Source organism: Lathyrus oleraceus, chromosome 3 (assembly GCF_024323335.1).
Source record: "Lathyrus oleraceus cultivar Zhongwan6 chromosome 3, CAAS_Psat_ZW6_1.0, whole genome shotgun sequence".
Classification (NCBI taxonomy): Eukaryota; Viridiplantae; Streptophyta; class Magnoliopsida; order Fabales; family Fabaceae; genus Lathyrus; species Lathyrus oleraceus.
In genome coordinates this window covers 449,275,246-449,288,137 of record NC_066581.1, presented here as the reverse complement: position 1 = coordinate 449,288,137, position 12,892 = coordinate 449,275,246, and the positions used below count along the sequence as shown (strand labels likewise).

Genomic DNA, 12,892 nt, shown 5'->3' with positions numbered 1-12,892 from the left:
GTGTGAAAGTGTAATTTCTGAAATTTTCAACTGAATGGTAAAAATGAAATGGTAAATTGGTTAAAACCACTTAAGGGTAGAATGAGAATTTTTAAAATTTTGTAGGGGTATGGGGCTAACTGTAGGGGTACAAGGTAAAATTTTCATGGGGTGAAGAATGGGAAGGTGGCTTGGGCTTAAGCCCACACTAGATCCGGTTACACCGGCCGAAACCGGTTTATCAACGGTGAACCGAACCTTCAACATCTATACTACACCAACTCCAACGTTTCTGCATCTTATCCATTCGGTGTTCACGCGAGACGAAACGGAAGTGGAAAAGGGACGACGAACACCGCCTCTATGATCACCTTAATCACCATCATCAAATAAACATTAATCTTCGTCTTTAATTCATCTTCGCGCGTGCAGGATCATGAGGAAACGAAATCGAAATCGAGTCGCAAATGGATCGAGTTTTTCACATATAATCAATCGACGAGAAAAAAATAACCGAATTGGATTGGCAACGCCAACAGGTAATGAATCTTCTCCTTTCTCTGATTCCAGTCTCTGCTTCTTCTTCTTCTGGATCTCTCTGCTACCGCTTTTGCATTGTCAGTGCATCGTTATACGAGAAAGGAATTGAGGGATTGAGGTTGAAGCTCAACTGATTAGAGCTTCTGATGTCGAAGCTCTAACAGTTATGGTGGTCCAGAGCGTATGGTGAGGTTTGGGATGAATGAAAGTGTGAGAAATTCCAGAAGAAAAAATGGGAAATCGATCCAAATGAATTGTGAGGCTATGAATTTATAGGAAGGGAAGAGTGTAACAAAATGGGGCAGTCCGGGTAGCCCCGTTAGGTCAGTGGTTACCGTTAGTGAATTTGGAGAGGAAAGTGGTTAAATGGTTAACTCTGTTAGCTCTTCAGTTAGTGAGGTGTTAAAGTTCTGTTAATTGTTCAGTTAAAGTTAGTTAGAGAAGTTAGTTATGTTAAATGAATGATCAGTTAGGATATTGAAAGTGAAATCTTCAATTTGATTTTCTGTTAAAATGTAAGGGCCTGTTAGTAGTTGTTAAATTGAGTTGGTTAAGAAATGTTAATTGTTGGTAGTTGATGAAATGTTGATGTTATTGCATTGTTGCTGATATGAATATTATTGAACTTGATGCTTGCAGGTTGATTGGATTGTTGTTGCCTTGGAATTGAAATGCAGGTTGCTTGGAATTCTGTAGGCTGTTGTGCCATTTCATGGCCTTTTGGTTGTTGGCTATGCTGCTATGAACATTTTGAAGGCTCACATTTCATGTCGGCATCTTCGGTCGGACCTTGCTGCTGTTTGGTTTTGTTTGTAGCGGTACCGTTAGGTGGTTTGAAGTTTGTGAAAATGATTCGTCCGAACATTGTTTCTTTGAAGTTTATTAATTGGAATTTTGTTATGGCTTGCAGGGTTATGACTGAGCTAGGAAAAAAGAAGTGGTCACTTGGACCCATTGCAACTCTTCTAAAGCTCTCATTTCGATTAGTTGCAACTTTCTGTAGATCATAGATTAACTATGATATCTCGTCGTACGTACCATTGATACCAGTTATTTCTTGTTCAAGCATCACTTTTCGTGAATACGTTGATACGAACTTCTCCAATAAATGGCTCACATCAGCTCTATATTGGATTGGATGGTGTTTGTAATGACCAACACAAGAGGAGTTTCTCAGATTTACAAGATTGACATCACCGTTGAGACAACGTAGCCGTTGTGCAAAATTATAGATACTTTGACATCTCACAAGGTCATCATTATCTGAACATAAAATGAGAAACGGATCCCCTAAATTAACAGAAGAATATAAAGCCTGCTAGTTTTCAGCTGATTGGGATTCAAATTGAGTCAAGTATAAAGCATCTAAACCAGATGCAACAGACTTTGCTACCAAGGAAACAAGCTTCGATGGTCTGGGCACTTTTGCAATCAAAGGGTGTAGAGAAAAACATAATTCAAAATCACTTGTAACATCTAGTGGCCTAGAATCATGTATATGTCCTAAAACACAGTTCCTAAACAATTGTCAGTCCCGCAAATTGAGTGGAGTTGGACATCTTCCTTCACTAAGCTGAAATAATTTATACATACATGCTTTTGATCCGAAAGAAAAGGAAGCAAATACAACAGGACATGGCCTAGTCCTTCTTTATTATTTGGTTTGTCAAAAACCATCCGTTCAGGCTACAGTAGGCGAAAGAAATCAGTATCAACACACATTGGCCAACCTAAGTGAAAACAAACAGCAGACCAGAAATATACATTTAAATCAATGTAGTTTCTATGTTGTGAATGCTTTAATCTTCCCTTTTTTTCCAGAATGACTTGGACTGACTGCAAGGTGATGGTATACGACATGTGGCCTCGGGTGCAGCATCCTGGCATGGTGGATCTTTGACATAGTTATGTAGTGTATCGAAATTGGACGTGGCTTTGGACAACTTGAACTGTTTTGGATTTCCTTTGTAATGTTGTAATGTCATTGTAAATTTGTAATGTAACTTTGAAATTGTATAAATCAGGGGTTTTATTTAAGTACTGCAGTTTTACATGTGTGTTGTAACTGAGCAATTTTCTCTCAAATAACCTTTTTCTCTTGTTGGTGCCGTATAACACCGATCAGTTCTTTCTCAAGGTATTTCGCTACATAAACAAATTCTGGAAATGAGAACATGTTGAAGGGAGAATTGCCATCCAAGGTGCAGCGGAATTTAAAAATTTCTCCATTTAGTGATCCTTACGAATGGGCATGATCAGTGATAGAATCGTTACCTCTTGTGGCGATCACGAACGTTGAACGATGACAACGTCTCTACTCAATCCACACGAACGGATTCCTTCAATCTCAGTGCTAGCTGGTACGAATGAAGACTTTGAGTGAGAGAGAGAGAGGGAAACGAAATTCCAAGTCTTCACTTGAGTGTTAGTCTGAATAACAATGCTTCTACCCAAGGGTTCTATTTATAGAACCACTTGTGTGAGCTTCAAGCTAAAAATCCCACTTAAGTGTATTTTGGCCCATATCTCATAATATGCCAAAATCACTTAAGTATTTGGTACCTTACCATATTTCGTCTTCCACTTAAGTGCACCGTACCTTACGGTGTTCCTTAGTTACTCTATTTCTCATCAATCCGTCCTTTGTGTGTGACTCTGTAGGTTTCCGCGACGTTGACAATTATATTAAATCACGCATTTAACATAATAAACAGTGAGCGGTATCTAGCAACACATCACTGCTACCCAAGACACGAAAATGTCATGTGATCTGACAAAACCTCCTGTGATAATAATTATGTGTATAATTACCCTTTTGCCCTTATGTCTATATTGAACACAAGGTATAGACCGTGTCATCCTTGTCCAGTTCAATATTAGGCCCATAGACATTTATCCTATTACGCAGGATGGGCAAATTCCATCTAGGATACTCATGTCCCTCAGCATGCTTCGTGGAGTACCCATCAACTGTCTTTATGGTTATCTAGTTACAGACAACGTTGGATCAACAACAAAGCACTCGACTCTACATCTAGGGTCCATAGTGGTTTCAGGTCGAAGAGTGGCATACACCATTATCACCATGAGAATAACTTATGACACTTTGCATAACTTTCTATATAGTATTCTCATAGCGGGTCAATCCAGTATAAATATTACTCTTAATATTCATACCTATGTTTAAGACTTGATAACTCTTTATCCATGATCCATGAGGTGTGATCATTAGTCTACAAACATAATAGTCTTAATGCTTTAATGTTATCCCACTTCACAATAAAGCTCGACTACGGATACTTTAAGAATAGTGTCCCTATGTTTAATGTGCTCTCATGATCAAGTCACATTTGATACATTAAACGGACTATCTATTCCAGGGACTTTATTAAACAACCATAATAAAGAAAAAGCCTTTTATTATTAATAAATAATTCGATACAAGTACCAAAAGTATTGGCCTCTAGGGCTTACACCAACAATCTCCCACTAGCACTAGAGCCAATCAGGCATACCTCTAATGCCCATTGATCTAGTATGGCCATCATGCTTCTGCTGCGCAAGAGGCTTTATCAGTGGGTCAACAATATTGTCAAGTGTAGGTACTCTACATATTTTCACATCTCCTCTATCTATTATCTCTCGAATGAGATGATAGCGCCTAAGTATGTGTTTGGATCGTTGGTGAGATCTAGGCTCCTAAGCTTGTGCGATAACACCATTGTTATCACAGTAGAGACCAATGGGATCCACAATGCTAGGGACTATGCCAAGTTCACTAATGAACTTTTTGATCCAAACAGCTTCCTTTGCTTCACTTGAGGCAACAATATACTCGGCCTCGGTTGTAGAATCAACAACTGTATCTTGCTTTAAACTTTTCCAGCTCACAGCGCCATCGTTTAAGCAAAACACATAACCAGATTGCGATCTAAAGTCATCCTTATCTGTCTGGAAGCTAGCATCGGTGTGTCTGATTACAACCAACTCTTCCTGACCTCCATATATCAAGAATGAGTCCTTAGTCCTTCTCAAGTACTTAAGGATATTCTTGACAACTACCCAATGGGCATCACGAGGATCAGATTGGTACCTACTCGTTGCACTTAAAGCATACGAGACATCTGGTCGAGTACATAACATGGCATACATGATAGATCCTATTGCAGATGCATATGGAATCTTATTCATGCGATCCCTTTCTTCCTTAGTTGAAGGGGATTGTGTTTTTGATAGACACATACCATGTTGCATAGGTATGAATCCTTTCTTGGAATCATGCATATTAAAGCGTCTCAGCACTTTGTCTATGTATGTACTCTGACTTAGGCCAAACAGTTTTTGTGATCTATCTCTATAGATTCTGATTCCTAATATATAGGCTGCTTCACCTAGGTCCTTCATAGAAAAGCATTTCCCCAACCAAGTCTTTACTTGTTGCAGGGTAGGGACATCCTTTCCAATGAGTAATATGTCATCTACATATAATACCAGGAAAACGATCATGCTCCCACTAACCTTCTTGTAGACACAAGGCTCATCTTCGTTCTTGATGAATCCATATTGTTTTACCGTTTCATCAAAACGAAGATTCCAGCTTCTGGAAGCTTGCTTTAATCCATAGATTGATCTTTGTAGCTTACATATCTTTTGGGCTTCCTCTGGTATGTCAAATCCTTCAGGCTGTGTCATGTACACATCCTCAAGAAGATTCCCATTAAGGAAAGCAGTTTTGACATCCATCTGCCATATTTCATAATCATGATATGTAGCGATAGCAAGTAAAATCTGAACAGATTTAAGCATTGCAACTGGTGAAAAGGTTTCATCATAGTCAACCCCATGAATTTGTTTATATCCTTTTGCAACCAGTCTTGCTTTATAGGTATGTACCTTACCATCCATGTCAGTCTTCTTTTTGAAGACCCACTTGCATCTTATAGGATTAACTCCTACAGGAGGCTCTACCAAGGTCCAAACTTGGTTTGTGTACATGGAATCCATTTCAGATTTCATGGCTTCTAGCCACTTCTCAGACTCGGGACCAATTATGGCCTCTTGGTAGGTCGCAGGCTCATTTTGATCCATGAGTAATACATCACCTTGATCTGTTATGAGATATCCATATCTCTCAGGTAGGTGACATATCCTGCTTGACCTACGCTGGTCTTGTTCTACTTGAGCAGGTTGCTCTTCCACAACTACTTGTGTTTCCTGCTCTAATTCCTCCATAGGTGTATCGATGCTTTGTGATTCTTGAATTTCTTCAAGATCTACTTTCCTCCCACTGATTCCTTTGGAAATAAAATCCTTTTCTAGGAAAACTCCAGTTCGAGCGACAAATACTTTGCCCTCAGAAGGATTGTAGAAGTAATACCCTCTTGTTTCTTTAGGATACCCCACAAATAAGCATTTGTCAGATTTGGGCTCAAGCTTAGTTGAAATTTGTCGTTTCACATAAACTTCGCAACCCCAAATCTTCATGTAAGACATATGTGGTTTCTCACCACTCCATATCTCATATGGTGTCTTCTCAACCTTTTTGGATGGAACACGGTTAAGTGTGTAAGCTGCTGTCAATAGTGCATGTCCCCAAAAGGAGTTTGGAAGATCGGCGTGACTCATCATGGATCGGACCATGTCTAACAGGGTTCGATTTCTTCTCTCAGATACACCATTCCATTGGGGTGTTCCAGGAGGAGTGAGTTGGGATAGGATCCCACACTCTTTCAGATGGTCATCAAACTCTAGGCTTAAATACTCACCACCTCGATCTGATCGAAGAGTTTTAATATTCTTACCTAGTTGGTTTTGTACTTCATTCTTGAATTCTTTGAACTTTTCAAAGGACTCTGATTTGTGTTTCATTAAATACACATAACCATATCTACTGAAATCATCAGTAAATGTGATGAAGTATTGAAAACCTCCTCTGGTTGGTATGTTCAGTGGTCCACATACATCAGTATGTATGAGGGCCAAAAGATCATTATCTCTTTCACCTTTTCCTATGAATGGAGACTTTGTCATCTTTCCAATTAAACAAGATCTGCATGTCTCATATGATTCATAATCAAAAGAGTCAAAGAGTCCATCTTTATGGAGTTTGGAAATGCGTTTCTCATTTATGTGGCCTAATCGACAATGCCAAAGGTAAGTTGGATTTAACTCATTAGGTTTCATCCTCTTAGTATTAATGTTATAAATAGGCATTTCAAGATCAAGGACATATAGTCCATTATTCATTTGTGCAGTAGCATAGAATATATCATTCAAATAAATTGAGCAACAATTGTTCTTTATTATAAATGAAAAATCGAACTTGTCCAAACAAGAAACGAAAATAATATTCCTGCTAATTGCAGGTACATAATAACAGTTCTCTAACTGAATTATTAAACCACTAGGTAAAGTCAATTCAGAAGTTCCTACGGCTAAGGCAACAACCTTTGCTCCATTGCCAACTCGTAGGTCGACTTCACCTTTCGCCAAATCTCTACTCCTTTTTAGTCCATGCACATTTGTACAAATGTGAGAACCGCATCCAGTATCTAATACCCATGATGCAGAAGTAGATAAATTAATTTCAATAACAAAAATACCTGAAGTTGGAGTCTCTACTCCATTCTTCCTATCTTTCAGGTACTTTGGGCAGTTCCTCTTCCAGTGTCCGGTCTTACCGCAATGGAAGCAGGTGTCTTCTTTTGCTATGCCTCTACTAGACTTTAAAGCAGCAATAGTGGGTTTGGGTTTGGTAACTTTCTTGCCTTTCCCTTTATCATGTTTGAGGATAATCCTCAGGTTTCGGTACCAATCCAGAAAATTTGTCCCAAACAATTTTTCCTTGTCAAGGGTTGATCGCAAGATGTTGTTAGAGGTGTTTGTTGTCATGGTAATCTACATAAGGATTAATGAAAATATAAGTATCATTTACATATTTAATTAGGCCTTTAATTAAATATGCTCCCACTATTTTACTCAAAACAAATGACCCTCATCACTTGATTCGGATAATTCCCGTTGGAAGATTTTCTAGTGGGTCGAGATCCATATTTCACTTCGTTCTAAGTCCGCGTAGGCGGATTACACAAAACTAGGTTATTTGGGTAGGAACTCCTTCCAATTGTATCTCATACAACTCTTGAAAATTTCAGTTGGGTGAATAACTCCTTATTCCAATCCATCATATGGATCATTCCCAACTCTTGCTTCTAAACATATATAATCTTATTATAATTTGTTTAGTTAAGTTTGACCCATTGTTTTAACAGTTGGATATTACAACTATCCCATCGCACCTTACTAATATAGAACATGCACCTCGCGTAGGCGAAACCTACATTATCCGATACTAGTCTTGATGAGTGTTAAAACTTGGAAAGCATAAACTTAATATTTAATTTGAAGGAATTGCAATTTTTCTGATCTCACCGGCTTATTTATCATATAAATCGCCTCTCACATGCATCAACATACATTCACATGCATCAACATACATACATACATAATGAAACAATTATGGCCCCTAGCGCAATTGTTTTCCCAAGCCAATGAGAGAACTTAAGCTAACCTAACAACGATCTAAGCTTCTCCAAGCAAGATCTTCAAGGTTGTCCTCCTTTGGCACTAACTTCTTTGCTTTCTTCATATCATTACATTACATAAAAGAAAATCGTTTTACATACGAGGGAGTGAGATGAGAAAAGAAGTTACATTGAGAGATTAAAAGAGAGGCACGACACGCAGGTCGTATTTTAAAAACCAAAGCAAAATAAAGGAAAACTAAGGCCATAACCGATCACCACAAGACAATAATAAACACATTATTATTATTATCAATTTTAATTCTTTTAATTGTAAGAACAAAAATTGTTCTACAACAGATTCCTTGATTTTGATGATAACAAAGGATGAAACCAAAAATGGCACCCTAACGAAAAGTTTCTAAGTGTGCAGGGTTCTAAAGAAAGAAGTAATAAATCTGATGATGTCATCAGATGCATAACAAGATCAGATACAAATTCTCAAGTATCAGAAGCATCTGAAGTGGAATCTCGTTCAAGAAAGTCTGACTCTGGACAAAACTACAAAGTTTCAGAAGCATCTGAACATGAAGTAAAGTCTAGAAGCTCTGACTCTGAACAACGCCCTCTGAAGAATCTATTTAGATCAACATCAGAAGCAAGATTCCTAGTTTCTCCAGAAACACAATTACTCTGATTATGGATTTTCTAATCATGAAGAAGTAACGTTCAAGTCAAGTAAAGATTTTCAAATAGATTTCCTAAACAGAGAAAGAGACGTTAATCTCCTCTTCCAAGAAAGAAGATACTACTTGTGGTAAGTAGTCACTTCAAAGATGAAAAGTTAAACTGCAGAAGCTATTTAAAGTGATGGAGTAAACTCAGTTTAATATCCACCAGATTCAACCACTACTTCAACTCATATATAAATAGAGCTGTAATCAACATTCAGTAACAAGAAAATCAACTAGCCAAAACTATACTGAATTATTTCAAGCTCAAGAAAAATCATCTTTGTTTTTCAAAGAATTTCACTAAGCTTTTGCTTATCAAGTGAAAAATCTGTTCTTAAATTTGTAATACTTGCTTTCTTAGAAGCACTCTAGATTACATATCTTGTATCTAGTTTTTATTTGATTTCCTCAAGTGACTCTTTGTAGTCTGTAGACTTGAGAGGACTAAGAGATTTTCTTCTCTCTTAGGGGTTGTTTGTAATCTTTCAAGATTAGTGGATTAAGTCCTTGTTGAAGGCGAAATCACCTTGGCCGGGTGGACTGGAGTAGCTTTGTGTTATAAGCGAACCAGTATAAAATCATTGTGTGATTTTCTTTTTGGAAAAGCGCTTATTTTTCAAACAATTCAAACCCCCCCTTTCTTGTTTTTCTCACCTTCAATTGGTATCAGAGCTCCGGCTCTGTTATTGATTTTCTAATCAAACACTTAACCGTGTAGAGAGATCCAGTACGAGAAAAACAATGGCCCACTCAAATGAAAAAGATTCTTACAATGCCAAGCCTCCTGTTTTTGATGGAGAAAAATTTGATTACTGGAAAGATAGAATCGAAAGTTTCTTTCTGGGTTATGATGCTGACCTCTGGGACATTGTCACAGATGGATACAAACCTCCAATCTTAAATGGAGCTGAAGTTCCCAGAAGCAAGATGTCAGAAGATCAGAAACGTGTTTTCAAAAATCACCACAAGGCCAGAACAATACTTCTAAATGCTATATCATACAACGAATATGAAAAGATCACCAACAGAGAGACAGCCAAAGATATTCTTGACTCTCTGAAGATGACTCATGAAGGAAACTCCCAAGTCAAAGAGACGAAGGCTCTGGCGCTTATCCAGAAGTATGAAGCCTTCAAGATGGAAGATGATGAAGCTATAGAAGCTATGTTTTCCAGATTTCAAACTCTTATTGCAGGTCTTAAAGTGCTAGACAAAGGATACACGACTGCAGATCATGTTAAGAAGATAGTCAGAAGTCTGCCAAAGAAATGGAGACCAATGGTTACTGCTCTGAAGTTATCAAAGGATCTGAACAATATCAGCCTTGAAGAACTTGTTAGTTCTCTCAGAAGCCATGAGATAGAACTAGAGGAGGATGAGCCTCAGAAAAGGAACAAGTCAGTGGCGCTGAAGTCCAGACCTGAAAGACGGAAGTCAGACAGAACCAAAGCTCTCCAGGCAGAAACTGCAGATACTGACGACTCTGAACCTGAAGACTCTGATGATGAAGAAGAACTGTCCTTACTAACCAGAAGAGTTAAGCAACTCTGGAAAAGAAGGAACAACAACAACTTCAGAAGATCAAGACCCAGAGGGGATCGATCAGAGTCAACTTCAAAAGGTAAACCTAATAAAGATATTACCTGTTTTGAATGTAAAGAAACAGGTCATTACAGAAATGAATGCCCCAAGCTGAAGAAAGACAACCCTAGAAAAGAAAGCTTCAAGAAGAATACCTTCAGAACAAAGAAAGGATTAATGGCCACCTGGGACGATAGTGAATCAGGATCATCAGAATCTGACTCTGATGAACAAGCCAACGTAGCACTTATGGCTACCACATCCAGCAGCTCAGATGAAGAATCTGAAGAGGTATTTTCTGAACTTTCTAGATCTGACTTAGAATCATGTTTATCAGAAACTCTTACCTCTCTTCAGAAATTAAAACAAAAAGTTAAAAGCATTAAAGGCCTTCTTAAAGCAAAATCTGAAGAATGTAGTAAACTTGAGACAACAATTCTAGCACAAGAAGATACTATCAGATCTTTAACGTTAGAAAGAGATGGAGCTAAAACAAAAAGCTTAGAATTAGAAGAAGCGTTGTCTCAAGCACCACAAACTTCAAATGAAATTATTTATAAATATGAAGAAGCCTTTCAAAAATTTCTGAAGAATGGAATAGATAGGAGTATTATGGCATCCATGATTTATGGAGTAAGTCAGAATAATAAAAGGGGAATTGGGTATGATTCTGAGGAAGATAAAACCTCTACCAGTAACCAAATTAAATCGCCTTTTTCATATCATTACACACACACACAAGAACACAAATTTAAAAATGCTAGAAGACCCAAAGTTGTAAGAAACTCTGGGAAAACTAATCTGAAAGGACCCAAGAGATTCTGGGTACCGAAAGATAAGATCATCTATGTTGCAGATATCCTATGCAGCAAAGTTCAGACACCAATCATGGTACCTGGACTCTGGATGCTCGCGACATATGACGGGAAGAAAGTCTATGTTCCAAAGCCTGGAACTTAAAGACGCTGGATTTGTAGGTTTCGGAGGAGATCAGAAAGGAAGGATCAGAGGCTCCGGAACTATTGGTAATGGTACTCTTCCCTCTATATCTGATGTTCTTTATGTAGAAGGATTAATGCATAACTTGTTATCCATAAGTCAATTAAGTGATAACGGTTATGATGTAATCTTTAATCAAAAAACATGTAAAGCCATTAATCAGAACGATGGCTCTGTCCTTTTCACAGGCAAGAGGAAAAACAACATTTATAAAATAAATCTTTCTGATTTAAAAGATCAAAATGTTAAATGTTTAATGTCAGTTCACGAAGAGCAATGGGTATGGCATAGACGCTTAGGCCACATTAGCATGAGAAAACTTTCTCAGCTAACCAAACTTGAGTTAGTCAGAGGCTTACCTAAACTGAAGTTTTCTTCAGATGCTCTGTGTGAAGCTTGTCAAAAAGGAAAGTTTTCAAAAACATCTTTTAAAAAGAAAAATGTTGTTTCTACCTCTAAGCCTCTGGAGCTTCTTCACATTGACTTATTTGGTCCTGTGAAAACAGCATCAGTCAATGGAAAGAAGTATGGACTAGTAATCGTTGATGATTACAGCCGCTGGACATGGGTAAAATTCCTAAAGCACAAGAGTGAGTCCCACTCTGTATTCACCAGTTTCTGTTCTAAAGTGCAAAAAGAATTTGACTCTAAAATTGTTAGAGTCAGAAGTGATCATGGTGGAGAATTTGAAAATAAAGATTTTGAAGAATTATTTGATTCTAATGGAATATCCCATGATTTCTCCTGCCCTAGAACTCCACAACAAAATGGAGTTGTAGAGAGGAAGAATAGGACACTCCAAGAAATGGCAAGAACCATGATCAATGAGACCAATGTGGCAAAGCACTTTTGGGCAGAAGCTGTAAATACAGCGTGTTACATTCAGAATAGAATCTCTATTAGACCTATTCTGGAAAAGACTCCCTATGAACTGTGCAAGGGAAGAAAACCCAACATCTCATATTTTCATCCTTTTGGATGCATTTGCTTTATATTAAATACTAAAGACCATCTGAACAAGTTTGATTCCAAAGCACAAAAAGGTATTATGTTAGGATACTCAGAACGCTCTAAAGGCTACAGAGTATACAACACAGAAACCAAAATTGTGGAGGAATCAATTCATGTTAGATTTGATGATAAGCTTGACCCTGAAAAGTCAAAGCTAGTTGAAAAGTTTGCAGATTTAGAGATCACTCTGGTAGAATCTGATAAAACTCCAGAAGCAACTGTCACTCAAGACTCTGAAGAAATTAAATCTCCAGAAATTCCAAGGAAAGTTAAAAGTCGTATTAACGTATCTGAAGATTTGATTTTGGGAAACAAAGATGAACCTGTTAGAACCAGATCTACCTTCAGAACTTCTGAAGATATTCCTCTGGGACTAGTGTCTCTGATTGAGCCTACGTCCTGTGATGAAGCTCTTCAAGATAATGATTGGGTGGCAGCTATGCAAGAAGAATTAGATCAATTCTCCAAGAATGATGTCTGGGATCTCGTTCCTAAACCCAGAGGCACTCATGTCATTGGAACCAG

At 37.9% G+C, this 12,892-nt stretch overlaps 1 pseudogene; it reads right to left on the bottom strand.

Annotated features, from left to right (window-relative positions):
- Window positions 1–1,258: 1,258 nt before the first annotated feature.
- LOC127131630 (uncharacterized) lies at window positions 1,259–2,504 on the bottom strand (annotated as a pseudogene).
- Window positions 2,505–12,892: the final 10,388 nt, after the last annotated feature.